Source organism: Ambystoma mexicanum, chromosome 7p (assembly GCF_040938575.1).
Source record: "Ambystoma mexicanum isolate Mex_15411 chromosome 7p, UKY_AmexF1_1, whole genome shotgun sequence".
Taxonomy (NCBI): Eukaryota; Metazoa; Chordata; class Amphibia; order Caudata; family Ambystomatidae; genus Ambystoma; species Ambystoma mexicanum.
Window position 1 is genome coordinate 664,055,264 of NC_090939.1, and position 27,014 is coordinate 664,082,277.

The 27,014-nt window shown below is 45.0% G+C and overlaps 1 protein-coding gene across 2 annotated transcripts in view; it reads right to left on the reverse strand.

Annotated features, from left to right (window-relative positions):
• The window catches only part of LOC138526243 (arylsulfatase H-like), a 642,213-nt gene that overhangs the window by 63,478 nt on the left and 551,721 nt on the right, over positions 1–27,014 (reverse strand). The window lies entirely within an intron of this gene.

Below are 27,014 nucleotides of genomic sequence, written 5' to 3' on the forward strand. Positions count from 1 at the left end.
GGTAAAAAATAGAAGTGAGAATAAAAAGTCATAGGCCCCTGTGCAGCCTGCACAGTCTGCAGACAGCGCTGTAGTCCACGGACACCTAACAAATCCAGGCGTGGGGTGGGAGAATTGAAATCATTTTGATTGTTTTGCATTGAAAAATGGTGGCTCTTAAAAGAACCTTTTTTGTGTTTTTGGCTTTTATATTTTTTTTAATTTTTGGTTTTACAAACTGAACTCAGAAAACATTTTACTGAATGTAATTACTACTTCTCACTTTCACAAAAACAGCTTCAAAGCGTTTTTAATATTTTCCACAAAAATCAATTACCCACATCAGTTAGATGGGCTCATCTCTCTGAAAAATGTTGCCACTATCAAATTTAATGTTCTCATTATGAAACAATGTCATGCCAACATCTCGCACAAAAGCACACACGCAGCTTGATTGACATTGAGCCTCGCTTTTTCCATTTGCTGATCAAATGAACTCGAGCACATCCACATCTGTCTCTAGGCAATGCATGAAAAAATAATTTTCAACTTTCCCAATGTCTCCTTCATTGAAAACTAGCGCATCCACATCTGTCTCTAGGCAATGCATGAAAAAATAATTTTCAACTTTCCCAATGTCTCCTTCATTGAAAACTGCAATGAAATTCCAGCCACGTGCCGCAAACTGTTCCCTCCACAATGAACAATAATAATGCCTGGATGTTTCAATTCAACCATATTTGCACAAAATTGGAGCAAGTCCACCCACTTCATGCCTCGCACTCCATACCAGAACACTTCCAATTCAGGGAATCCAAGCATTTTGGCTATTGGACAATGCTCAGCATACACCTTCAACCAATAAACCCAAGAGTACCCCAAAATTCAAACACTCTGTCTGCTGAAAGACATTGTCATGTCCATTTTCAATCCTCTCAACCCCTACTAACAAAAGTCCTGCTACACTCCCTTCCTGTACACCGCTCCCAGGAAACCTGATTGATCGATCTCCCGATGTGCGTGGACACCCACGACTGTCCACAGCCTCCACAGTCCTCTTTCCATGCCAGGCAACCTTAAAAAACCCAGATGTGGCACGCGCTGTCTGCAAACTACCACGGTGTCCTTGAACATCGCAGCCATTCAAAGTAGTAGGGGGGGAATTAAACATAATTAAAGTTATTTAATCTATAGTGATGGCTCTGAAAATAATCTTTTTTGGGGGGTTGTTAACAAACACCTTTTTTCTTTTTTTTGCTTTTATGTACATTAGGACATCTTCCCTTACAATTTTCTTACATTAACTTTTTCAATGCATTCCTAACATTGTAAAGGAAAATTGCATTTCCAACATCTGTGAAATGAACTCCATCTTGAGAAAGAAAACTCACACCATCAGAATTTATGTTGTCATTCTCAAAAGATGATATTCCTGCAGCATATAAAAAAGCAGATACAGCTTTATTGACAAGCTGCCTTGATTCTTCCATTTGCGGACTGAAAAAGTTTGTTGGACATCTCCATGTTTGCCTCTGATTTATTTCAGAAAAAATTTTCTTGGCAGCAGGAAACAGTTCCATTAGGCTTTTAAAGAAATCCATCATGCAACCTGCAAATACACTGGAGTCACAAACCCCAAACTGTCCCCCCCACAATGCACAATGACAATGTGCCGACATTTAAAGTGAGCCGTACTCTCACAGAATGAAAACAAGCTTGTCCAGTGTAAGCCACAAACTGCACGCAACAAAACGTACACTTCTGCCAATCCAATAGTTCTAAACATGCCATGATTTTCAGCATACATCTTCAATGACTGAATTGAAGAAGAGTCCCCCAGTATCCACAAAGTCTGCTGTGAGAAACCAGAAGGTATCTCACCCACCAGTCCCCGGGGATCTGTCATCCAGGTGGCCCAGACACAGCCATCGCTTTTGGATCCAGTTCCTGGGGGTGGGCCAGTGCGGGAGGATCAACTGGGTGAGAGGTTTTCGGTCAGTTCGAGTGGGACACTGGATGGTGAGACGTGGTATCTCCTTCCCTGTAGCAACTTTACCCCATCCGACCAGGTAGGATATTTAGGAAATTAACACCCTCCCCTTTTACAACAGGAACAGTAGGTGATGAGAGAAAACAGATTAACACCCGAGCCGTATACCTGACGTGTCCCAATACAATGGTCAGGCAAGGTCAGGCAATTACTGACCATCACCCGCACCTGACTTTCATTACACTTCCCCACAAGGATAAATGGCAGAGCATGAGAGAACACTCTGAGTGAGGCAAAGCACACGAGGAAACAGCAATTCCAAGATGGGAGTTTATCAAGAGGAGAAAGATGATGAAAAAGATGGGTATCACAAAGAGGGAAGTTCCCTTGACAAACAAACGTCTCATTCATGAAGCCCCGAGAATAGAAAGCATATGACCAGGAGACCAGGCTGAGGAATCCTGCATTGTGTCTCAGATGTATACGAGGCCCTCCTGCGTCGATGGTCATGCTGGGGAGAATCTCCAGCGGCCGTGGTACTGTCCTTGGCATCAACAACAAAGCAGCATCAGTGAGATCAACACAGCCGGTGAGTTGGGGAGACTGATGCAAGAGTAGTCTGTGTTGAAGGCAAGGTGGCAAGCGGCAACATTGTATGGCGAGCCCTGGATGAACATTGTATGAAACGCCTGTGATACCCACACGAGTAAAGTAGGACTGCAGATGAGTGACTGAACTTTGAAACCAAGACGCAATACCTTTGAAAGAGTGGTCCAGTACCACGTGGGTGCTCAATTAAAAGTCTATGTAAGGTATCCAGCTGGGAGTAAGTGAAAAAGTGGTAAAGGATTGTGAATCAAAGTGGTCCTGCAATGGGTCAAGCAAAAGCCTGTGCACAATCGAAAGTCTTTGATGCTGCTACAGTAAAAAAAAGTTGATGGCAAAGTAGATAAAGTTGTTCCAAGCCCGGCAGAGGGAAATAAATTGAAAGCTTTGTGTTAAAGGAAGTTTGTGGTAAAGTAGGTAAATGGGTCCGAGCCCCCCAGAAGGAAACTATTTGAAGATTTTGTGTCAAAGTGGTTCTGAGCCCAGCGCAGAAGGATCCGAGGTGAATACTAAACCACCTAAGAAAGGTGTGTATATGTGAAATACATAAAGGAAAGGAACTTTATTGTTTATTGCATCGGGCCCCCTGATGGAAGAGACTTTGAATGTCAAAGAGACTTTGGCACAGACGGCCATGATGTTGAAGTATTTAACTGCACCCTCATGCTAGAGAAGCCAGAGACTGTGCTAAGCTGAAGTGTGCCGCCTTGTCCCATGCTGAAAACGTGGGGAAGGGAAGCCAACATCTTGAATATCCTGACATTTCATTTCTTGAACACAAATTATTTTGCACACTATTTGTATTTAGAGGTAAGGATTGGCAATAGGATTATTAGTATAGGCCCTTTTGTTTTGACAAGACACCACTAGGACTGTGTTATTATTATTTGATGGTCATAGCTTGCTCCCATCTTTAGATTTAGGATAAGATAGGTGTCTTTCAAATCCAATTGAAATTCAATAAACACCCTTGAACTGTGATCACTTGTGCCTGTCTTACTGTTCATACCATGCCTTCCTTACATTGCCTTCTCAAACACATAGTCAAAGCCATTTTCAGAGCTCTCACAACTCTTGCAAACAAAACTCCTGCTCCCTTTCTTCCTGTACACTACACCCAGCAAACCTGATTGGCTAATGCCCACAGTCCCCTTTCAATGCCAGACATCCACAAAACACCCGGATGTGGCATGTGCCATCCACGTACCTCGTAACACAAGGGCAGCCCTTCTACCCTTTCCACTTTCATGTTCTCAACACTCCCTCATTGGCTGCTTTCAAAGAGTCACAAATCCATCCACCAATCACATCCAACACCTCTACACCTAACCCTGTCATCTCACTTCAACACTTCAGATGTACACTTGAACTCTCACAATCCATGTCTCCTGTTAATGAAAGGCATCTGCATCAAAAACTACTGTGCAACTGTCCAAGATTTCTATTTCCAGATTCAAAAATATCTGCATCTAAAATACATAGTAAAGATATGCTTATATTTAAAAACATGTTTTCTTCAACTCTTTCACACACACATATATATATATATAGGGTTCATGCTACTTACCCTATAATAAGCTTCTCAATAAGCATATTCTCTTTTTTAACCACTCTAGCAAATGCCATGCATTGCAGCATTCACCACTTGCTCACATGAAGCAACCCACAATTAGAATGCTCTGTTTCAAAATGTTTCTTTTTGCAAGCATTGTGATGAAAGTAAAAAAATGCATATGTACATTTACAGCAGCACTGTGCTACTTTTTCATAAAATCAAGGAAAACTAGATAAAACAGATCTGTAGATCATTTTTAAGTGCCACTTAGTGTCTGCCACTTATGTTGGCAGCATATGCATACATCCTAACATCACCCATTTCAATATGTAGGTGCTTATTAAGTCTTGATATTTTCCTTTGTATTCAGTCACTTTGAATTCCATCACTTTGAATTCCACTTTGCCTATTATAAAACTCAAATTATAAGTCCCATAATGCAAAAAAACACAGCTGAACTTCAAGAATCAAAACTATGACACGTATATCAAATAAACATAAAAAATGCTGTGCTTTTCAAAATATTTTTCTTTGGAAGCATTTTGCAGAAAGTTAAAACTCGCATATCTGCATTTATAGCAGCACTGTGTCACTTTTTCATAAAAGAATAAAAGAAAGTAAAACAGATCAAATAGGCATGTAGACCATATATCATTGGCACTCAGTGTGTGCCATTTTAATATATTGACAGTACATGTATACTTCCTAACATAATCCATTCCAATCTTCGGCTGCTTATGCAATCCTAATTGTGTCTCTAAAATTGTATTCCAACTTTTATAATGAGAAAAGTGGAACTACAAGTCCCAGAATGCAAACAAAAAATCTAGGACTACATAAACACCTACAGATTACATTTCAGCAGGTTGGCAAGTATGCATATACCCCTAAGATATTAAACTTCCACACACAAACTGCCATTTAAAAGTATACTACAAATCTTTCCAATCAATGTTTCTTCTCTTTTACAAAACATTACAAAGCTGCTATAAATGCACCTAAGCATTTCTTAACTTTCTTGAAAATGCTCCTAAAAGCAACCATTTTTAACTGACCGCCAATTCTATTAACTGTTTTCCCCACCACTCCTCCTTCCTTTATAAATAACAACCTTGCCACATATCCCCACTAACTTTCTTTTACAATTACAGGAAAGCAGCACATTACGGAAGACAAGAACTGAAAAAAGAACACCCTTCACATCCAACAAAATAAGTATATATAACCATGTATATGTATGTAATCATAGCAGCACAGTTCCACTATATATCACCCCAGAGTGCTCTTTTCAAACCAACATTTTGTTCACTCTAAACCACCATACACACTCTTCTTATTCCCATCTAAACACCAGCATTGCAATACCCACTCTGTTCCTCAAAACAGCACAATGCCCCTACAGATTCCATCACACCACGACTCCCTTACTCACTAACCCAACACCATCACACCTCTGCAAACTCTTACTCTCACAACCTTCCCAACCACACCTAATATACCACCTCACAATCAAACAGCATCTCTATAATCACACCCACAAACCCATGCAGCACACATGCATAGACGTTGTACAACTTTTCAACCCAAACTTTCTCTTTCACCAAAAGACTCAACAAAATACCTACTAAAAAGCAACTCTGTAGAAAATAAAGAAAAATAGTGCAGATAAGAATACAACTACAGCATCTAGTCATCCACCTCTAAAACAAAAGAGCTAGTAACCTCATTCCAAAAAACTAAAAAAGGTAAGGCCCCTCTTGCAAAAGTAAAAGTAAAAAAATATGTAAAAAGAAAAGCAGACCTACTTACGAATCTAACACTGTGGCCCTCATTAGGACCCTGGCGCTAAGTGTTTAACGGTGCCGTAAAAGGCTGCGGCGCCGTTAAACACTTAGTGCCTTACTACGAGGTCCCTTTGCGGGACCCGACCTGAACGGGCGGTCTAGACCAGCCGTTAAAGTAGGGACCCACAAATGGACTCTCGAGGTAAGTACGGTACTGCAATTTGCGGTACCGTACTTACCGCCTTCCCCAGTCCCATTGAGCCCTATGGGGCAAAAATGGAGAAGTGCCAATGTTCAATGGGGACTTACCGCCCCGCCAACCTTGGAATGGGGTGGTACTTCCCCATTGAACATTGGCGGACTCGTTACGATACCGGCACCAACCATGGTGCTAATAGTGCCATGGTTTAGCGCCAGTATCGTAATGAGGGCCTGTGTCTACCAGTGTTGATGTAGTCACGGTAAAGCCATACAAACATGGTATGTTACAGAACATTTTCCACCGCAGAGTTCTTCACAATCTTATAAAAACAGCTGAAAAGTCACGATTTACCTTTAAAAACTACTGCAGGAGACTAATCCTGCAAGCTTTAACTGACAGCACTTTTCTACTGAAGAGCAAATCGTTTATATTGATTTTAAACAGAATAAAACCACAAACTAAATTAAGCAATACATTTAAAAAAGTACTTCTAAACATCCTCAGTGTCAATATACAGATCTTTTCAAACTTCTGTGATGGTGAATGGAGTCACACAAGCAGCACATAACCATATTTCAATGCAGAAGCTTATAAACTAGAACAACAAAAAGCTATTGTCATAGGCAATAATGGGTGAGGGTATGAAATGGTGGAGGACACCATTATGGCAAAAGAAACCCTTATAGAAAAAAGATCCTCAACAAACTTTGAACCAAATGCTCCTTTCACCAAAACAAACCGTCCAGTGTACAAATGGACATGCAGCTCAATGTGCAATGTACGCCAACAATCCTTTACATCTTTACGACAATTCCTCAATCACTATGTGAAACGAAAATACCAAAGTAAACCTTACAAACCATGGACTCCTGTCCAGTGTGCAGCCACACTGGTCTGAGAGGACATTCATTAGCCTGCCTTTTAGGAACTGCTTGCAAAAGCACCTTTCACCACATCAAAATGTTAGCAATTCACCATTCTGCTACACAGAATCTTGTGCATCGACTATATTATGGAAAAAGTCCTGCAAAATGTAAATAACATTTTCCTACATGGAACAGCCAAAGAACTGCTTCAAGAAATAGAGCACATCCAACATAAATACTTTGGAACTGAAGTCGATTTAGAAAATTCTGTACCTTCAGAAAACATTACCGAAAACCTTATAAACACCAATGTCCTAAAAAAGACATACAAAAAAGAAATAGCTAAGTTTCAAAACACATCTGCTTTATTACCAGAACAAATATGGGTCTGTTGTCGCTGAACGTTTTATAAAAAGAGCACAAAAATAGCAAATATAGCCCACAAAATAGAAGACAATGAAGAATCCCAATGGTTCCAATTAGCTTTATATCTAACAGCAGAAACTAAATACAAAATAACTGACCCCTCAACAGTTTGTACGTACTGCACCACAAAGCTTGACAATAGCCAAATTCCATCACGTCCTATCACTAATAACTTAGAAATATTCCCACTTCGGAAAGCTCTACAACAACTTAACTTGTATGAGATCATTGCAACCCAAACAGTGCACCCATTTCAAGCTATAATATGCCTTCAACCAAAATCAGCCAAATTACCTCCATCCGAGTTATTAAAGGGCATCCGTGGAAATTTTGTATATTTACCATTAGATCTGATATAAAATGTAGAAACTCTAGGAGTCCAGCGACCGATAAATCAATCTCTGATTGTACTAGTTAATGGTGTGCCAACAAAAGACAAATACATTTGGCAACAACTAGTCAACATAAACAAAGCTAGACAAGCCCTACAATAGCTAAAAGAAAACAATGTATACTACAAAGATATTAACAAAGAGGAAAACTTAAGAGAAACCACCCAAATAATTCAAGACTCATCAGCAACTGGCCAATTTCAACGTGTAGATCCTATTAGGGCAGCCAACATTTTAGACGAGTATTCAATTCACCCACTGCACTCCAAATACACCATTGACGATGCATTAGAAACATATCAAATGCTTCAAGCCAAAGGATCCCCAATGAGCATTTGGGAAAAAAGTGTAGAAGCATGTTCTTTTCCTCTAGTCTATCCTACATGAAAAGGAGGAATATATGATGAAAGGTCCACACAAATTAGTGCATCAGAACATCGCTCTTTAAGAATGTATTCTCAAGACCCCAGAGTGCCACAAAATGTTGAATACATTTTGCACCTCCTCTTCGAAAGTGAACTAGCAACTCTATGTTATGGAGTTGTACACACATTAAAAACAGGCTCTAACTTTTTAAACATATCCGCTACACAGCTGCCTAAAAAAATAAAATAAAAGGTTGATGTTTTGCAGATAAGTATTACAAATCTCTTGGCAAACATCTGTGGTACAAAAGAATACTGGTTCCGACGCCACGCTGATGTACGTTGTATGCTAAGGAACCTAGGCCCACCCACATGGTTTGTTACATTAATTTGTGAAGAGCACGCATGGGATGACTTGCACAACTTCTTATGCACTGCAAACCAAAATAAAGACGGAATTGATATAAAAACACCAGGAGAACCCTGTCCTCTTGATCCTGTTTATGTATCAATGTACTTTCACCATTGCTTCATTGCCATGCTGCACTTTATCTGCAATAAAACTACCCCTCCAGTCGGTGAAGTGCAACACCTCTTTTGGAGATAAGAATATCAATCCAGAGGAGCACCACACATCCACATGCTTTTGTGGATAAAACATGCTTCTAAATTTGGCAATGATAGTAACACCACCATTGTTTTATAATTTATTGAGAAAATACATTACCTGCCATATCCATTTAGAAACCACAGATAGTGACCTACATACACAAATCTTACGCTTCCAAAAACATAAGTGTGGCAAATACAGCCGGTGTAGATATGAAAGTAAAGGCAAATACTATACCATATGTTGCTTTGTCTTCCCTAGACCAGTTTGTAAAAAAGGACATGTAAATTGCTTGATGCCTTCTGCTAGACACAGCGTAAAAGGCGAATCCCCTAAAAATACGTACAACATTAAAAGGGAAGAAGCATCCAAGTACATGAATGATTACAATGCAATAATTGCCCTTTTGTGGAATGCAAACATAGACATACAATACATTGCAGACAATTACACTGCAGTTGCAAGATATGTCACAGCCTATCTCACCAAAGCTGAAGAAAACAGAGCTAAAAGACATCTGGGGAGACATTTCATCTGACAAAACCCTATTACAAAAATTGTTGAGCTTGGGTATAAAAGTGCAACCCATAGAGAATGCGGGTGCCACTAAGCTGCAGACCGTTTAACAGGTACAGCCTTATGTGGCAAATCTGAACACATTCTCTGGCTGAAACTTGAACAAGCTTCATCCTGAAAAAGAGTATTAAAATCCTACCAAGAGATAGAAAACATAGCCACAAATGATCGCAATAGCCAGGATATTTAAAAAAAAAAATTTAATTGACATATACTACCCAAACAGAAGTACTACTTTGGAAAACATGTGTCTGTACGGCATTGCCCATAACTACACCTATAAAAACAATGTCACACCAAATGAGACAACTGGCAAATATTCAGTCTCAACTTGTGTAGGAGGCCTAGTGAAACTGACGAAGCCAGTCTAATTAATCATATAAAGTTATCATTTAAATCTCTACATCATAGAGAACTGTATTACATGGGCCTCCTCCAACTTTTTAAAGCTTGGAGAAACAAAAACTAATTATTAGATGACTATGACTCATTTGAAGCTGCATTCAAAGCAAATAAAGCAGTCTAACAAATGACAATGTCAAACAATCCAAACAAATGTTGGACAATGAACGCCAACAAGAGGAAGAAATTGAAGCTCAACTAGACAAAGACACTCCTGCAAGCAGTCAACCTTCCCTTACAAGAAGCCAAGAACCACTGGAGAACCACTCATTTGAAATGAAGCAGAAATAGCCATGACTGAGGTAGAAAATACCATGTATCGATATAAACAATCTGAAGAAAACTTCAGCGCTCAAATCACAGCTAAGTGATGAACAACTCACCATTTATCTAGAAGTCACTGAAGAAATTGAAAGCCTCTGCTCCTGCATGCAAATGGTAAAGCTGGTTCTTGTCAAACATTCTAATTAAAATAATCATCACATTTCTACAAAACTTAACAAACAACAACCTTTCGGCTGTACTAACAAGCCCCACAGGTTTAGCTGCCTGCAACATAGAACACCAAACACCAAAACAAATTAGAATACTAAAAATGTTCAGAAGCTGTACTGAAGTACAGAGAATTCTCAAACGGATTAAAGACCTCCTGCTAGATGCAGTAAGCATGGTTTCCAAGCTCATGTTGGTGTCATGGTGCCTACCCCCGGAGCACCAGGCCAGGCCCAGCAGCCCCGGGAGCAGGCATCATGCCCCCGGGTAAAAGCCCAGCGGCCCCTTATAGGGGCTCTTTGGTCTCTGTCCTGGCGCCTTTGGCGCCAGGCTCATGTTGGACATCAGTCCTGGCGCCATAGGCGCCAGGCTCATAAAGGAAAGTGTTTGGTGCTCTTACCTGATGCAGACCATGCTGCATACTCACCTGATGCAGACCATGCTGCATGAAGACCCAAGCCAAATAAGGCTTAGGAGGGACTATTTTACTGAAGGGACTATTTTGTTACTTGGGTGGGGCTGTGGAAGAATACTTACCTAGGACTTCTTCCAAGGCTATTTAAGCCACGCCCGGACAGCCACACGTGCTTTGCGTTGTTCTGCATCCCAGCAGCTGAACGCTCACCGTGTCTGCTCCTGCACCTGGACTCCAGCCACACCCTCCTCGAACCTGGAACACCTGTAAGGAAAGAAGAGAAGAGAAAGATGAAAACCAAGAACTTATTCAAACTTCTTACCTGCATCCGGAATCTTCACACCAGCATTCTTGAAGAAAGACTTCCATTTAAAAGCATTGCGTTGCTTGCTGCAGCGCCGCGCTTCACTCACCTGTCCTCGAGACATCTCCCGGCTCCATCGCGACTGTCAGCACTGGTCGCCACATCTCTGCACCTAGGGGAGAGAAGAAGAGACAAAAGGTGAGCAGAGGGAACATAGGAGGAAAGCCGAATTTTCAGCCAGAATACTTACCGGCTTTTCTTGGTGAACCATTCCACATTTCGGGTCGGCGCCGCTTCGTTGGCAGGTACCGCACCCCGGCCCCTATGGGGAAAGGACAAAAGACATTACTGGGGAATTATAAAGACATTTAGAGCGGTCGCCCTCATCACTAACTCACCTGATTTTACCATTGGCAATTTAACCCCTCAACGCATCGCCTTCGTTCTGCACCTGAAATAAAGGACAGATCACAGGCTAGGAAGACAACATAAAAAGAGGCTCACACTTGAACTTTTGAATCTTCATACTTACGGCGTATCGCTCAGAAAAGTCAAGTGGATTTTGCCAGCGCCATTCTGAAAACCAGTGAAGTAACTGGACGAATGCGTTCCCCTGCACCAGAAGCAGGATGGAGAGTTCATCCTTCCAAACCATAAGGTGAGCTTAAACCGGTGGTTTTGGAGGAAGTCAGAGAAGAACGAAGGGGGAAAGGGGGGAGCAAGCACACTATTCTGCAGACAGTTAATCCCCTTTCTCATCTGCAGAAGGATATTCCTACGGGCCAGACAAGCAAGATTTGGGGGTCCTGTTCAATCGGTGGTCCGAGTTCTGCGCATCACGCTTGAAGAGGCCACAGCAACCCAGACTAGACCAGCGCCTCCGTGGGAGCCAGGTGAGCGTTACAGAACGCAAAGGCTTCCTACAAATTCCCACCCAGGCGCTATGGAAACTTCTGAGACTGACCAGTTGGCCCAACTACTGGAGGAATTACGGGCCGAAGTACACGCCGCTCGTCAAGAGACTAATGCTCTCAGGAGGGAAGTGATTGTAACAAAGGAAAGAGCTGATGACCTGGCTAGACAGCTTTTGCAAGGTCAAGCTGGACAAACTCCTTTACCCGGTTCCGGGGGGAACCCCGCTCCTGTGCTTTCCAGTAACCCGGTGCAGATTAATCTACCTGGAAACATGCCGCTGGCCCCACCCGAACGCTTTGCTGGAGACCCCAAACGATTTGCCATATTCATGAATCAGTGTCGTTTGCATTTCCTATGCAGACCTGGGGCCTTCCCTAATGACCACACCAAGGTAGCCTTTGTATTGTCATATCTCAGCGGCAGTGCTGCCGATTGGTCAGTTCCACTGGTAACTCAAGATGACCCGATTCTTCGTGATTTTCAAGGATTTCAAGCAAGCATGGAAAGGTTATTTGCTTGTCACTCCCAGGGGCAGGCTCTGGATCACGAACTTCTATCTCTGCGACAGGGCAATCAAGACCTCCTATCCTACATTGCAACCTTTAAGAGACTAATTGTGGAAACTGGGTGGCCAGAGGATAAAAGAATCATGTTATTTTATAGAGGTCTACGCGGAGAACTTAAAGATGTCCGCGCCCAAGTTGTAAATCCGCCCCAAGAATGCTCAGAATATATAGACTTAGTGGTCCAATTGGATCACAGACTGCAAAACAGAAAAGCAGATCGGTCCAAGTTTGAGACCCGGGTGTTGGTCAAGACCCACGCTAACCTCAAGGGGGCTGAAGCCTCTGAGCCAATGCAAATCGGAGGGGTTAAAGGACCTCTAACTCAAAAGGAACGTGAAAGAAGACGGCAGATTCAATTATGCCTTTATTGTGGGTTCTCTGGACACTTTCTACGAGATAGCCCGGCAAAGCCGCCCAAGAAGGTGGTAGGAGCCGCTGATAAAATCCATGAAAACTCTGTATCGGGAAACGACCACGCCCACGACAAGCGTAGGGGTCCGCTTGCCGAGCTTGAAAACTAACTCTCAGACCTTGCATTTCATTGTGCCAATGGTCCTCGTAGATCCGGAACAGCTTAAGCGGTTGCATGCAATAAAGGCATACATCAATAGTGGGGCTATAGGAAACTATGTGGATCGTGAATTGGTCTCCAGGAATAACCTCCCTCTGCGTCCTAAAACCAGCAAGGATGTCATCACCACAGTTAATGGAACCGAAATTGCCTCTGGACCGGTAACACATTCCACAGCTGAGGTGACACTTGTAGGTCCGGACGGCCATCGGGAGGCAGTTGTGTTTGATGTAATCAAGGCTCCACAGTTTCAGGTTATTCCCGGAATCCCTTGGTTAGAGACACATAATCCTCGAATTGATTGGCGAGCGAAGAGAATGACCTTCCCGGATTGTGCACAAACCTGCTACCCAGAAAATCTGAATATCAGTCTAGCATCAGTAACCTCTGTCTCCATGCAACTACCTCCGGAATACCAAGACTTTCAGGACGTCTTCCAAAAGGAACAGGCCAACACGTTACCTCCTCACAGATCGTACGATTACCAAATCGATCTGGTGCCCGGTGCACAACCCCCTTGTAGCAGGATTTATGTCCTTACTGAACCAGAGAATCTGCATTTGAGACAATATTTAGATCAATACCTAGCCAATGGTTTCATTCGCCCGTCAAAGTCTCCGGCATCCTCGGCTTTGTTCTTCGTGCCAAAAAAAGAAGGCGACCTTAGAACTTGTATCGATTACCACGCATTGAACCAGATAACTGTTAAAAATTGTTACCCTCTGCCTTTGATCCCTGAACTCCTTGACCAGGTGAAAGACGCTTGCGTATACACCAAGTTAGATCTCCGGGGGGCTTATCATCTGGTACGAGTAAAAGAAGGCGACGAATGGAAAACGGCCTTCCGTACAAAATATGGACTATTCGAATACCAGGTGATGCCTTTCGGGTTGTGCAACGCGCCTGCTGCCTTCCAATTCTTCATGAACGATGTCCTTCGGGAACTCATCGATGTTTGTGTTGTCGTGTATATCGATGACATTCTGGTGTACTCCTCTTCGCAATCAGATCACAGAAAACATGTCAGGGCTGTCCTAGAGAAATTGCGCCAGCACAAACTGTTTGCAAAGATGGAAAAATGCATTTTCCATACCACCGAGGTTGAGTTTCTTGGATTCATCCTGACACCTAAAGGGGTCCGAATGGACTCACGGAAAGTGGATGCCATCCTCAAATGGCCATCACCTAGTTCGGTGAAAGGTGTCCAAAGCATGCTTGGTTTTGCCAATTTTTATCGCAGGTTTATCCCGGAATTTTCACGTGTGGTGCAACCCGTCACTGCACTCTTGGGGAAAAATAAACGTTTTGAATGGACCGAGGAAGCTGAACAGGCCTTTCAGGAATTGAAAGCTAAATTTAAGTCTGCACCTATTTTGAAACACCCGCGTCCCGATCTCCCATATATAGTCGAAACCGACGCGTCCAGCTTAGCCATGGGAGCTGTCCTGTCTCAGAGAGACCCCGAAACCAACCAACTGCACCCCGTAGCATTTTGGTCCAGAAAGTTCTCGCCGCCGGAGATAAATTATGCAATCACTGATAAGGAATTATTAGCCATTAAGTCCGCCTTTAAGGCTTGGCGGCATTATCTTCTTTGCGCCAGGCATACCATCACCGTGATCACTGATCACCGAAATTTACAATATTTAAAAACTGCCAAGGCTCAGTCTTCACGACAGCTCCGATGGGCTTTGTTCTTTGCTGAGTTCGATTTTGTTATCACTTACCGTCCCGACTGTAAGAATGGCAAAGCGGACACGCTATCTCGAATTGGAATGGGAGAAATGGACACAAACTCAGAACCTGTGCCGATAATTCCCGAACAAAGAATTTTGGGGATAACCACTTTAGAAACCCTTGAAGACATTCAAGCACGGGTAAAACAATTCCTGGACTCTTCAGCCTTGCAGGATTGGATCAAAAGGGGGTCTTACTTTTCAGTCAACGATGGCTTACCTTACTTCCAAGGACGCTTATTTTTACCAGAAAAGGAATTGTAAGAACTGGTTATTTCCCGTCATCATGATACTCTGATGGAAGGACATCCTGGCATTGCCAAAACAGAGGAAAAAATTAAACGACAATTCTGGTGGCCTTCCTGGCGAAAGGATATTAAATCTTTCATGATGTCCTGTGGAGTTTGCGCCCAAAACAAAGGTCAAAAAACAAAACCCGCCGGTCTTCTTCAACCCTTAGACATTCCACCAGCACCTTGGCACACCTTGTCACTAGATTTTATCACGGACCTGCCCTCTTGTAATGGATACAATACTATTCTGGTTGTGGTGGATTTATTTTCCAAGATGGCCCATTTTATTCCGTTGAAAGGATTACCTTCAGCTTTTGTTCTTGCCAAGGAATTCCTCGAAAATATCATCCGTTTGCATGGATTCCCGTCCATACTAGTCTCCGATCGGGGAAGCCAGTTTTTTTCTCATTTTTGGAAAAAGTGTTGTCAACTGGCACAAATCAACGTAAGACTCTCAACCAGCCACCACCCACAGACCGATGGTCAGACAGAGAGAACGAACCAGACCCTTGAACAATATCTACGATGTATGTTGCACCAATCGGAGGGTAATTGGAAGGATATTTTATGGGTGGCTGAATATGCTTACAATAACTCGATACACTCTGGAACTGATCAGAGCCCCTTTTATACCCTATATGGACATCACCCTCGTACTTCAGACTTGGACTCACCTTTGAGCCTTGAAATGCCCGCAGTGGACCATTTGCATTCTACGATTACTCAAGCCTTCAAGGATGCAACTGCACACTTACAACATGCTAAAGGGAAATACAAAAAGAATGCGGATCTGCATCGAAGAGAGGCGCCTCCATACCAAATAGGGGATCAAGTATGGTTGGCTACCAAACACTTATCGCTCAAGGGACCTCGGACTTTTAATCCAAGGTATTTAGGCCCTTACTCGATCAAAGCTATAATTAACCCAGTGGCAGTCAAGCTAGATCTACCAGCTAACATGCGGATTCACCCCGTTTTTCATGTGTCACTTTTGAAACCAGTGCAACCAGGAACCAGATTAATAAAGCCACCAGAAGCAATCCAGATAGATGGGGAGCCTGAATTCGAGGTGAAGAACATTTTGGATTATAAGATCTCAAAATCAAAACTTTTCTATCTAATTGATTGGAAGGTGTACGGGCCTCAGGAAAGGTCTTGGGAACCCAGCGACCACGTACATGCACCTCGGCTAGTAAAAAGGTTCCATCGGAATTTCCCAAAAAAACTGAAACCTCCAGAGGGAACGACCTTGGGAGGGGCCTTGGGGGGGAGTGCTGTCATGATGTCTTCCCCCGGAGCACCAGGCCAGGCCCAGCACCCCTGGGAGCAGGCATCATGCCCCCGGGTAAAAGGCCAGCGGCCCCTTATAGGGGCTCTTTGGACTCTGTCCTGGCGCCTTTGGCGCCAGGCTCATGTTGGACATCAGTCCTGGCGCCATAGGCGCCAGGCTCATAAAGGAAAGTGTTTGGTGCATTTACCTGATGCAGACCATGCTGCATACTCACCTGATGCAGACCATGCTGCATGAAGACCCAAGCCAAATGAGGCTTGGGAGGGACTATTTTACTGAAGGGACTATTTTGTTACTTGGGTGGGGCTGTGGAAGAATACTTACCTAGGACTTCTTCCAAGGCTATTTAAGCCATGCCCGGACAGCCACACGTGCTTCGCGTTGTTCTGCATCCCAGCAGCTGAACGCTCACCATGTCTGCTCCTGCACCTGGACTCCAGCCACGCCCGCCTCGAACCTGGAACACCTGTAAGGAAAGAAGAGAAGAGAAAGGTGAAAACCAAGAACTTATTCAAACTTCTTACCTGCATCCGGAATCTTCAAGCCAGCATTCTTGAAGAAAGACTTCCATTTAAAAGCATCGCGTTGCTCGCTGCAGCGCCGCGCTTCACTCACCTGTCCTCGAGACATCTCCCGGCTCCATCGCGGCTGTCAGCACCGGTCGCCACATCTCTGCACCTAGGGGAGAGAAGAAGAAACAAAAGGTGAGCAGAGGGAACACAGGAGGAAAGCCGAATTTTCAGCCATAATACTTACCGGCTTTTCTTGGTGAACCATTCCACATTTCGGATCGGCCCCGCTTCGTTGGCAGGTACCGCACCCTGGCCCCTATGGGGAAAGGACAAAAGACATTACTGGGGAATTATAAAGACATTTAGAGGGGTCGCCCTCATCACTAACTCAACTGATTTTACCATAGGCAATTTAACCCCTCAACGCATCGCCTTCGTTCTGCACCTGAAATAAAGGACAGATCACAGGCTAGGAAGACAACATAAAAAGAGGCTCACACTTGAACTTTTGAATCTTCATACTTACGGCGTATCGCTCAGAAAAGTCAAGTGGATTTTGCCAGCGCCATTCTGAAAACCAGTGAAGTAACTGGATGAACGCGCACCCCTGCACCAGAAGCAGGATGGAGAGTTCATTCTTCCAAACCATAAGGTGAGCTTAAACCGGGGGTTTTGGAGGAAGTCAGAGAAGAACGAAAGGGGAAAGGGGGGAGCAAGCACACTATTCTGCAGACAGTTAATCCCCTTTCTCATCTGCAGAAGGATATTCCTACGGGCCAGACAAGCAAGATTTGGGGTCCTGTTCAATCGGTGGTCCGAGTTCTGCGCATCACGCTTGAAGAGGCCACAGCAACCCAGACTAGACCAGCGCCTCCGTGGGAGCCAGGTGAGCGTTACAGTTGGCTTTAATTCAACTTAGAATACAAGAAATCCTACAAACCAACTACGAAGAACTGTTTGGAGGAAAACATGTTATTGTTTTCGGAGACCTTCTACAGTTAACACCAGTGAAAGATCAACCTATTTTCAAAACATTAGGACACAAACACTGCTGCAATATCCTCGGCACCATTGGAAATGTAAATCTCTGGTAACGTTTTCACTACAGAGAACTAACTCAAACATGTGTCAGTCTGCAGACCTCACCCACCATAACATTTTAAAAAGCATTTGAACTGGTCTTCTTACTAAAGTTGCAAAATCCATATTAAATAGTAAACTAAACCATGAGCTATATGGATGAAATACATCTGCTCCTGATGTCATGGAAAAATGTAACTCAACAAAATCTAAAATGCATGTCCTTAATGCCAACCCTTGCAAGCTGTGGTCAATTCAACGAGACAATGCTGAAAAAAGAAATGCAACCAATACTGCATATCAGCTCCACAGACAAACTAGAAGTGCACGGCATGCCACTGCCTATGTGTCAACAAGCAACAGTACAAGTGAATAGCTTAGACAAATGCATCTCCAACACAGCTGGATTGGAGAAAATAACTATGTTTCTAACCTGCAGAGTAATTCTAAAATGTAACCTTGACATAAAACAAGGTTTAGTCAATGGAGCAATTGGTACAGTTGTTGGCTTCCAAACATATCCACATGACAACAACATTCAGTTTGTCAACATCAACTTTCACAAACTTGCAGAAGTTAAAGGAATTGGCACCTTTCTGTGGGATGTTTTTACCCATGCATCCGAGCCCTACCTCAAAAACTGTGCAGTACTGGCATTGAAAACATCATGATGGCCAGAGCTTCCCAGAAAATGCCCAAGGAAAGGCATGAAGAATAGGCTGCCACCCATTTTTGCCGATGTTATGGGCACAGAAGGGCACTGCCTAAAACCACCATTGGACTACCCACACAGTAGCCTGAAACCATTGGGAATGGCAATGCTGATTGCCAAAAGCAACCTAGAATTGTGGGGAATTCATTTTCTTAAATCCCAAAAATGGGTGCATTACCAGTACTCACCACTATCAGAAAGCCGGCGTTTTAAAACAACACCAGACTTTTTTGTGTAAAACTGAATAAATTAACCCAAAGAAGGCCAAAGAAAGACTTACTGAGGGGTGGATACAATGTAAAGTTATATTCTGAAGTGACTTGAAGGTTTATAACAAGACTGGCTGAGCTGTGGATTTCAGCAGTTTAAGTAAATTTGGACTGAAAGACACTAAAAATCTAAATGTTTAAAAGAAATGAGTGACCTACTTTTGAGTGTCACATAGGTTGCAATTGTTTAAATGTCATAGTTTTAAACTTAGAATCAGCATTCTAGCTGCATATGTAAAAATGGTTAGTTTTATTTGAATGCAGAAAACTGGGTAACTAAAAGTGACATTAGCTGGGGCCTGGCTTAAGGAACTGAATTCTGCCCACCAGCTACCCCCGACAGGAGATGAGACTTGCACAACAGCTGTGTTCCCAGGCCTAGCTGCCGTTGCTGTTCCCACCAAAAGGGATATGACACTTCTCTGATTGAATTACCTGGGCTCTGCAGGAAATTGAACAAAGCCCTGTCCTGACTCAGGCAAATGTTTTATTGGTGGGAGTCGTAAATGTGGCTTCCTCCTGGAAGGAAAGGGGAGGAGCACTGCATGTGAGAGCAAGCTGGCTTGGCAGAACTGGAAAAAACAGAAATTCAACCTTGTGCTGGGGGAAACCACACCCCTTTGGGGCCAGAACATAACTCTAAAAAGATGGATCATTCATAGAGCGGACTTGTGAAAATTATTTAAATGATACCATAATTCTTGTGATTGTTCTGCCCACATTTTAAGAGGTTTTTACAACCGGTGGTATGATCTGGGGGCAAGCTAGCAGTTAAGAGGGTATTACTTAAAATGTATGCATGTTAAAAATCTGACACTTCATCAATTAATGTCCATACTCCTTGCGCACATGTGTGTAAATTTGGGTTAATGTCCGATATTGTAAAACCAGTTAAAAAGTGCAAATGTTGCCATTTCTGAATGCAAGCCCCCAGGAAGAGCAGATTTGGACAGGGTATACCTCCTGTGATATGTGATGGGTGCATGTAATTTTAAACAAATGTGTACCTGTGCAAATATGTCTTTTTGATCAAATATAGATTGTGTGCCATTTGACAGGGGAGTGTCCTTTCTGAAAGCCATTAAATGACATCATTCTGACACACAATCCTGCTCTCCAGTGAGAACGCAAAGAATTCTCCAACCTATCAGAACTCTGAAGGGGTTGGGCCTAGAAAGCTAGCCTCTCCACCCACTTTCAAAACACATAAAAGCAGACAGTCAGGACAGATAGGCACATTCAATTCCATTTGCTGCAACGCGCTCTGCCGGACCACACAACATCCAGAAGATACTAGATTCAACACTTAGACTTTAAAACTCCAAAGAACTTGATTCAGAACTCAAAGCAAGGGCCTAAACCCACAAACTGAGAACTCTTCTCAGTGGGCCTCAGCATCCAGCAAACCTAACAGCGATAGCAGCATCCAGGAGCCGTGCAGATCAGTGCTGGGTCCAGAGAAAGCTGTGCAGTAAGATCCAGAAGCAGTGCTGTACCCAGAGAAAGCAGAGCAGTATCCAGAACCAGAGGCAGAGCAGAGCTGACCCAGACCGCTGTTTGCAGAACTAGAGAGCTGACCCAGACGCTGTGCGCAGAAACCGTCCGTGGCGAGTGAAGAAAACCTGTTGACCAGATCCGTGGCGAGGCCCATTTATTTCAAAAATATATTGTGAGTACCTAGCAGAACTGTGCAGAACCAATCTCTTAGTTAAAATAATATAATTCAATCTATTTTAATCTAACCAGAACTGTCTCCTAACTGTCACCTGTCATTTGCAAAGCTGTCACCTGTCATTTCTAGTTGCTAGCTGTAACTTGTCACTTTGAACTTTTAAAATTTCAAATCTGAAAAACGACCTTTACCATATCGCTCATATCTCTGTGACCGTTTGTCTTAGAGACTTGCAGTAACTTTCCTCTGAAAGCTGGGAATCTTGGCTTTTCAACGAATGTAGAACCGCATTCCTATTCCCTATACTTTTGCCGCAATCGCGAAAAACGCACTCGCGAATTTTACCGCGATTTGCAAATTTCTCCACGTGTGAAAACAGCAGCTTCCTTGCTTTCATTTGCCAAAAATTCGTTTAACCTGCCAATCATTCCTAGAACATTGCTAAAGTAAGCCTGAACTTATTTAAACCAACTAATCCTCAACCTGAACCTCCAGAGGTATTTCAAATAATTTTAGCACATTTTCCAATATATTGCTATCACATTTTAAAGCATTTTGAGCCTGTGTAAAACTCATATCTATTCTCCTCTAAGCTTGCTGGGAAACTGGAACTCTGTATTACATTGTGATTGTATACCTGAACCGTGTGCTCTTCCTTCCATCTCCTTACATTGTATAGGGGGGGGTGAATTGCCACAAAGGGAAAGTGATTACCTTGTCTTTTGTGAAACCATATCAGTTTATCTTCTATACTGCATTTCATTCATTCAACCTTGCATTTCCTTGAACCCTATAAAGCATTCTCTGCCACATTATTATTCTGTCCCTATTTACCAGTGTGCTACCTTATCCATTTCATGTCAACTCCTTAGTGATTATAAAGAAGTGTGCTAGTGCCAGATTCTCCGTTGTTAATCTTTATCATATCAGATTAAGTGTGATATTCAATTATTAATTTATTATAAAGTGTGATATATATACATATATTGTTTAAATTCTCAAATAAACCTTTTAACTTGCAAAACAGAACTACTTCTTGGCTCAGTGGGGTCAGGGGGATTCCAAGAGAGGGGTGTTATATAGGGGTAGTCATCCAGAACGCATGAACTGGACATAAAGATATATCAATAAGGGTTTCCATTCAGTATCCCAGACTAGGCATTGACTTAGCTGTAGTGTTGAATTGAATCCTCTTACATTTCCTTCTTTTCAAGACATGTTCGTCACACAGAGAGCAATTTTCTCTATCTCTTGCATATGCTGTCACTATTAAAAAATCACAAGGTCTAACCCTAGATCAAGCGTTGATTGACATTGGCAGCATAGGCCCTCATTCCGACCCTGGCGGAGAACCATGGTACAATTTGCACCATGGTCCATGGCGCAAAGCTGCCAACTCCGCCATGGGGGTTGGCGGACTTACCGCCCCATTCCGACCTTGGTGGGGCGGTAAGTCCCCAATCCCCATTTTACCCTTCCCCATTCCCATTTTTGCCCCATAGGGCATAATGGGAGTGGGGAAGGCGTTAATTACGCCACCGTAAATTACGGTGGCGTAATTAACATCAAGGTCCCGTAGCGCCATGGATTTTTCCGCCCGGAAAAAGCAGGCGAAAAAAGCTCCATGTCGCTACAGGAACTCGTAGTAAGGCGGAAGGGTACGCCATGATTTACGCTGGCGTAAACCCTTTCCGCCAGGGTCGGAATGAGGGCCATAGTCTTTAAAGAAGGTGTGAGTTAGGTAGCACGTTCACATCTGCACACACTCAATGGTCTATTCCTGGTTAATTTGGATGCAAAAAAGTCAATGCTGACATTTCTTACATTCTGGAATACAACAAGCTACGGGGACTATACACCCCCTTTAGATATGTACCCTGCACCTCAAAAAAACAAACCTTTAAAAAGACAAGTAATACAAACAGAATCTATACCATGTCTCCCAACAATAATGCTAAAGAAACAACGACCAACTCCTTTCCATCAAACAATACAACCACAAAACTGTCTAGTACAAAGTCAACTACACTTCCATCAGACAAGAAAGACACAAATGTCTCCTCTCCAGAAAGATCTGCAGGCCCATCAAACGATCCACAAACAGAAATCTCTGGTCCATTGATATTCATCAACACAATTGGAGAAAATTGTTATGCTAATGTAACAATGAATCTTCTCTTTCAATTGCCACAATTTTTTACAACATTTACTTAATCAGCTCAGACCAGTTGTGTTTGCAAATGCTCGTCCTTTATAGAAATTCCAAAAATAATCCTGAAAACACTTAGTGTCTCAAGTATAAGGCAAACATTGGACTACTGTGCAGGAATGATAACATTTACCATAAACACACAGGAAGATCCACAAGAATTCCTAATGTACTTACTACAAGTACTGGAAACCAAAAACATCCCTATAAATGAAATCTGCCAGATTTCATACACATGGAAACATACACGCACTCTCTGCAACCATGTTTCACAAGACCACATCCCAAATGAACGGTGTGTATATGTATCCATACCAAATTCTAAACCCATTCCATTTCACCAGCTTCTTCAGAATGCAATTCATGGCATATTATGCCCATTTTGCAATTCAGACCATCGTTCCACCATACAAATAAACTCACATAGCCAATATGTCATAATGATGCTTCTAAGGTACAATGCAGATGGTACCAAAAATAACTTTGAGCATACAGGCTTCACACATGGCCAAGTATCTCTTGGAAAGAAAACCTTCACAACAGTAGGTACAGCATACCACACTGGTGCCACAACCACTTCAGGGCACTACAGTGCAAATGTCAAAAAAATAAGTGGTTGGTTTGAATGTAATAATTCCTCTGTTACTCCAAAACATAGGTTACCAGCAAATTTAACAGATGCCTACATAATATTCCTTAAACCCAAATTTAGTCAATAAACTATAGCACAATAACAATTAAAATATGCCAACAGGTATCTAACTACTTTAGAAATACCCTTTATTCCAAAACACTTTAAATACGCTATCTCAATTCTTATATGATAAAACATTGTCTAACCTCTAATGTAGTTAGACTACGCCAACAGGTATTAAACTACTTCAAGCTTTACTTCAAACAAACATACTATCACCCTTACACTCACATAATTGTAATCATGTTTTTTTAATCCAGTATGGATTTTTTTCCCAATGATTATTTAGAGGGTAATTCATAGAAATTCGCACAAAAGTGGCGCACGCGGCTGACGTACAGTGTCCCCGTGCTATACACTGTGCCAGCCGCATGCGAAAAAATCCTTTTCATCGCACAGCGTATTCATGGATTTTAGCCTCCGAAACCAGCCGTGGCGCAGAGTGGCACAGCGACCCTGCAGCAGCGCCAGTTACGCCCCCAAGAACGCCCTCGCGAAAGGAAAAGCCTTAAAAATTCCCAAATCATCGCAAAGGGCTGCACTAACCGTGGACCAGTTCACAGGGCTGCCAAACAGCAAACGCCAAGCGGGGAACATGTATTTCAGTGGTTCTTGGGAAGTTTCACACGCGATTGTCCTGGGTACGTGTACATCAAGGGTGCGTGGGACGTAACACAAGCGATTCCATCAGGGCACGTGTATTCCAGGGGTGCGTGGGAAGTATCACACGCAAAAACAGCAGGGTACGTGCATTACAGGGGTGCGCAGGAAGTATCACACACAATTCCATCAGGGTACGTGTATTCCAGGGGTGCGCGGGAAGTATCACACGCAAAAACAGCAGGGTACGTGCATTTCAGGGGTGCGCGGGAAGTATCACACGCAAAAGCAGCAGGGTACGTGTACATCAGGGGTGCGCGGGAAGTAACACACGCGATTCCATCAGGGCACGTGTATTCCAGGGGTGCGCGGGAAGTATCACACGCAAAAACAGCAGGGTACATGCATTTCAGGGGTGTGCGGGAAGTATCACACGCGATTCCATCAGGGTACGTGTATTTCAGGGGTGCGCAGGAAGTATCACACGCAAAAGCAGCAGGGTACGTGTATTCCAGGGGTGCGCGGGAAGTATCACACGCGATTCCATCAGGGTACGTGTATTCCAGGGGTGCGCTGGGAGCACCACACGTGAATTGCATGTGTGGGTCCTCCCAGGTGTTCCCTCTACACCCTCCACGGCCCCTGCAGGCGGCCCACACCACAGGGGACTACCCTGCACATGTCCCGCAGGCAGCCCATCCAGCATGCCCATGCCCCCAGCCAACCCACATGTCACCTTGCACTACTGCCCACCAATGCAGGTCCCCCTGCACCCCCAGCCCCCAGCATCCAGGGGCACCCTCTACCAGGCCCCCACTCATGTCCAACTCATGTCTCCCAGCACCCCCACCCACCAGCAGTGCAGGGCACCCTCCACCAGGCCCCCACTCATGTCTCCCATCACCCCCACCCCCAGCATCCAGGGGCACCCTCCACCAGGCCCCCACTCATGTCTCACATCACCCCCACCCCCCAGCAGTGCAGGGCACCCTCCACAAGGCCCCCACTCATGTCAACCATCACCCCCACCCCCCAGCATCCAGGGGCACCCTCCACCAGGCCCCCACTCATGTCCAACTCATGTCTCCCACCACCCCCACCCCCCAGCAGTGCAGGGCACCCTCCACCAGGCCCCCACTCATGTCCAACTCATGTCTCCCAGCACCCCCACCCCCCAGCAGTGCAGGGCACCCTCCACCAGGCCCCCACTCATGTCTCCCAGCACCCCCACCCCCCAGCAGTGCAGGGCACCCTCCACCAGGCCCCCACTCATGTCTCCCAGCACCCCCACCCCCAGCATCCAGGGGCAGCCTCCACCAGGCCCCCACTCATGTCCAACTCATGTCTCCCAGCACCCCCACCCCCCAGCAGTGCAGGGCACCCTCCACCAGGCCCCCACTCATGTCTCTCAGCACCCCCAGCCCCCAGCAGTGCAGGGCACCCTCCACCAGGCCCCCACTCATGTCTCCCAGCACCCCCACCCCCCAGCATCCAGGGGCAGCCTCCACCAGGCCCTTACTCATGTCCAACTCATGTCTCCCATCGCCCCCACCCGCCAGCAGTGCAGGGCACCCTCCACCAGGCCCCCACTTATGTCTCCCAGCACCCCCTCCCCCCAGCATCGAGGGGCACCCTCCACCAGGCCCCCACTCATGTCTCCCATCACCCCCACCCCCCAGCATCCAGGGGCACCCTCCAACAGGCCCCCACTCATGTCCAACTCATGTCTCCCACCACCCCCACCCCCCAGCAGTGCAGGGCACCCTCCACCAGGCGCCCACTCATGTCTCCCAGCACCCCCACCCCCCAGCATCGAGGAGCACCCTCCACCAGGCCCCCAGTCATGTCTCCCATCACCCCCACCCCCCAGCAGTGCAGGGCACCCTCCACCAGGCCCCCACTTATGTCTCCCAGCACCCCCTCCCCCCAGCATCGAGGGGCACCCTCCACCAGGCCCCCACTCATGTCTCCCATCACCCCCACCCCCCAGCATCCTGGGACACCCTCCAACAGGCCCCCACTCATGTCCAACTCATGTCTCCCACCACCCCCACCCCCCAGCAATGCAGGGCACCCTCCACCAGGCGCCCACTCATGTCTCCCAACACCCCCACCCCCCAGCATCGAGGGGCACCCTCCACCAGGCCCCCACTCATGTCTCCCATCACCCCCAGCAGTGCAGGGCACCCTCCACCAGGCCCCCACTCATGTCTCCCATCGCCCCACCCCCCAGCATCCGGGGCACCCTCCACCAGGCCCCCACTCATGTCCAACTCATGTCTCGCACCAACCCCACCCCCCAGCAGTGCAGGGCACCCTCCACCAGGCCCCCACTCATGTCTCCCATCACCCCCATCCCCCAGCATCCAGGGGCACCCTCCACCAGGCCCCCACTCATGTCCAACTCATGTCTCCCATCACCCCCACCCCCCAGTATCCAGGGGCACCCTCCACCAGGCCCTCACACATGTCCAACTCATGTCTCCCACCACCCCCACCCCCCAGCAGTGCAGGGCACCCTCCATCAGGCCCCTGCTCATGTCTCCCAGCACACCCCCACCCCCCAGCAATCAGGGGCCGCCTCCACCAGGCCACCACTCATGTCCAACTCATGTCTCCCATCACCCCCACCCCCCAGCAGTGCAGGGCACCCTCCACCAGGCCCCCACTCATGTCCCCCAGCCAACACGTCATCACAATCCAGATCCCAGGCTCCTATGCCCACCCAAATCCCACCCCACGCCACCCCAGTCCAAACACCCAACCAAGCTTTACATCCATTCAAAATGGAAATACCCATTACATGATAGATAACAAATAAGCAGTATGCACATGAGTACAAGTCCATCAGACCCACACAATGGCAATACATGACTGTGAAAACTCACATTGTGGCAGGCATGAAACCAATGAGAGAAGTCCACACATTG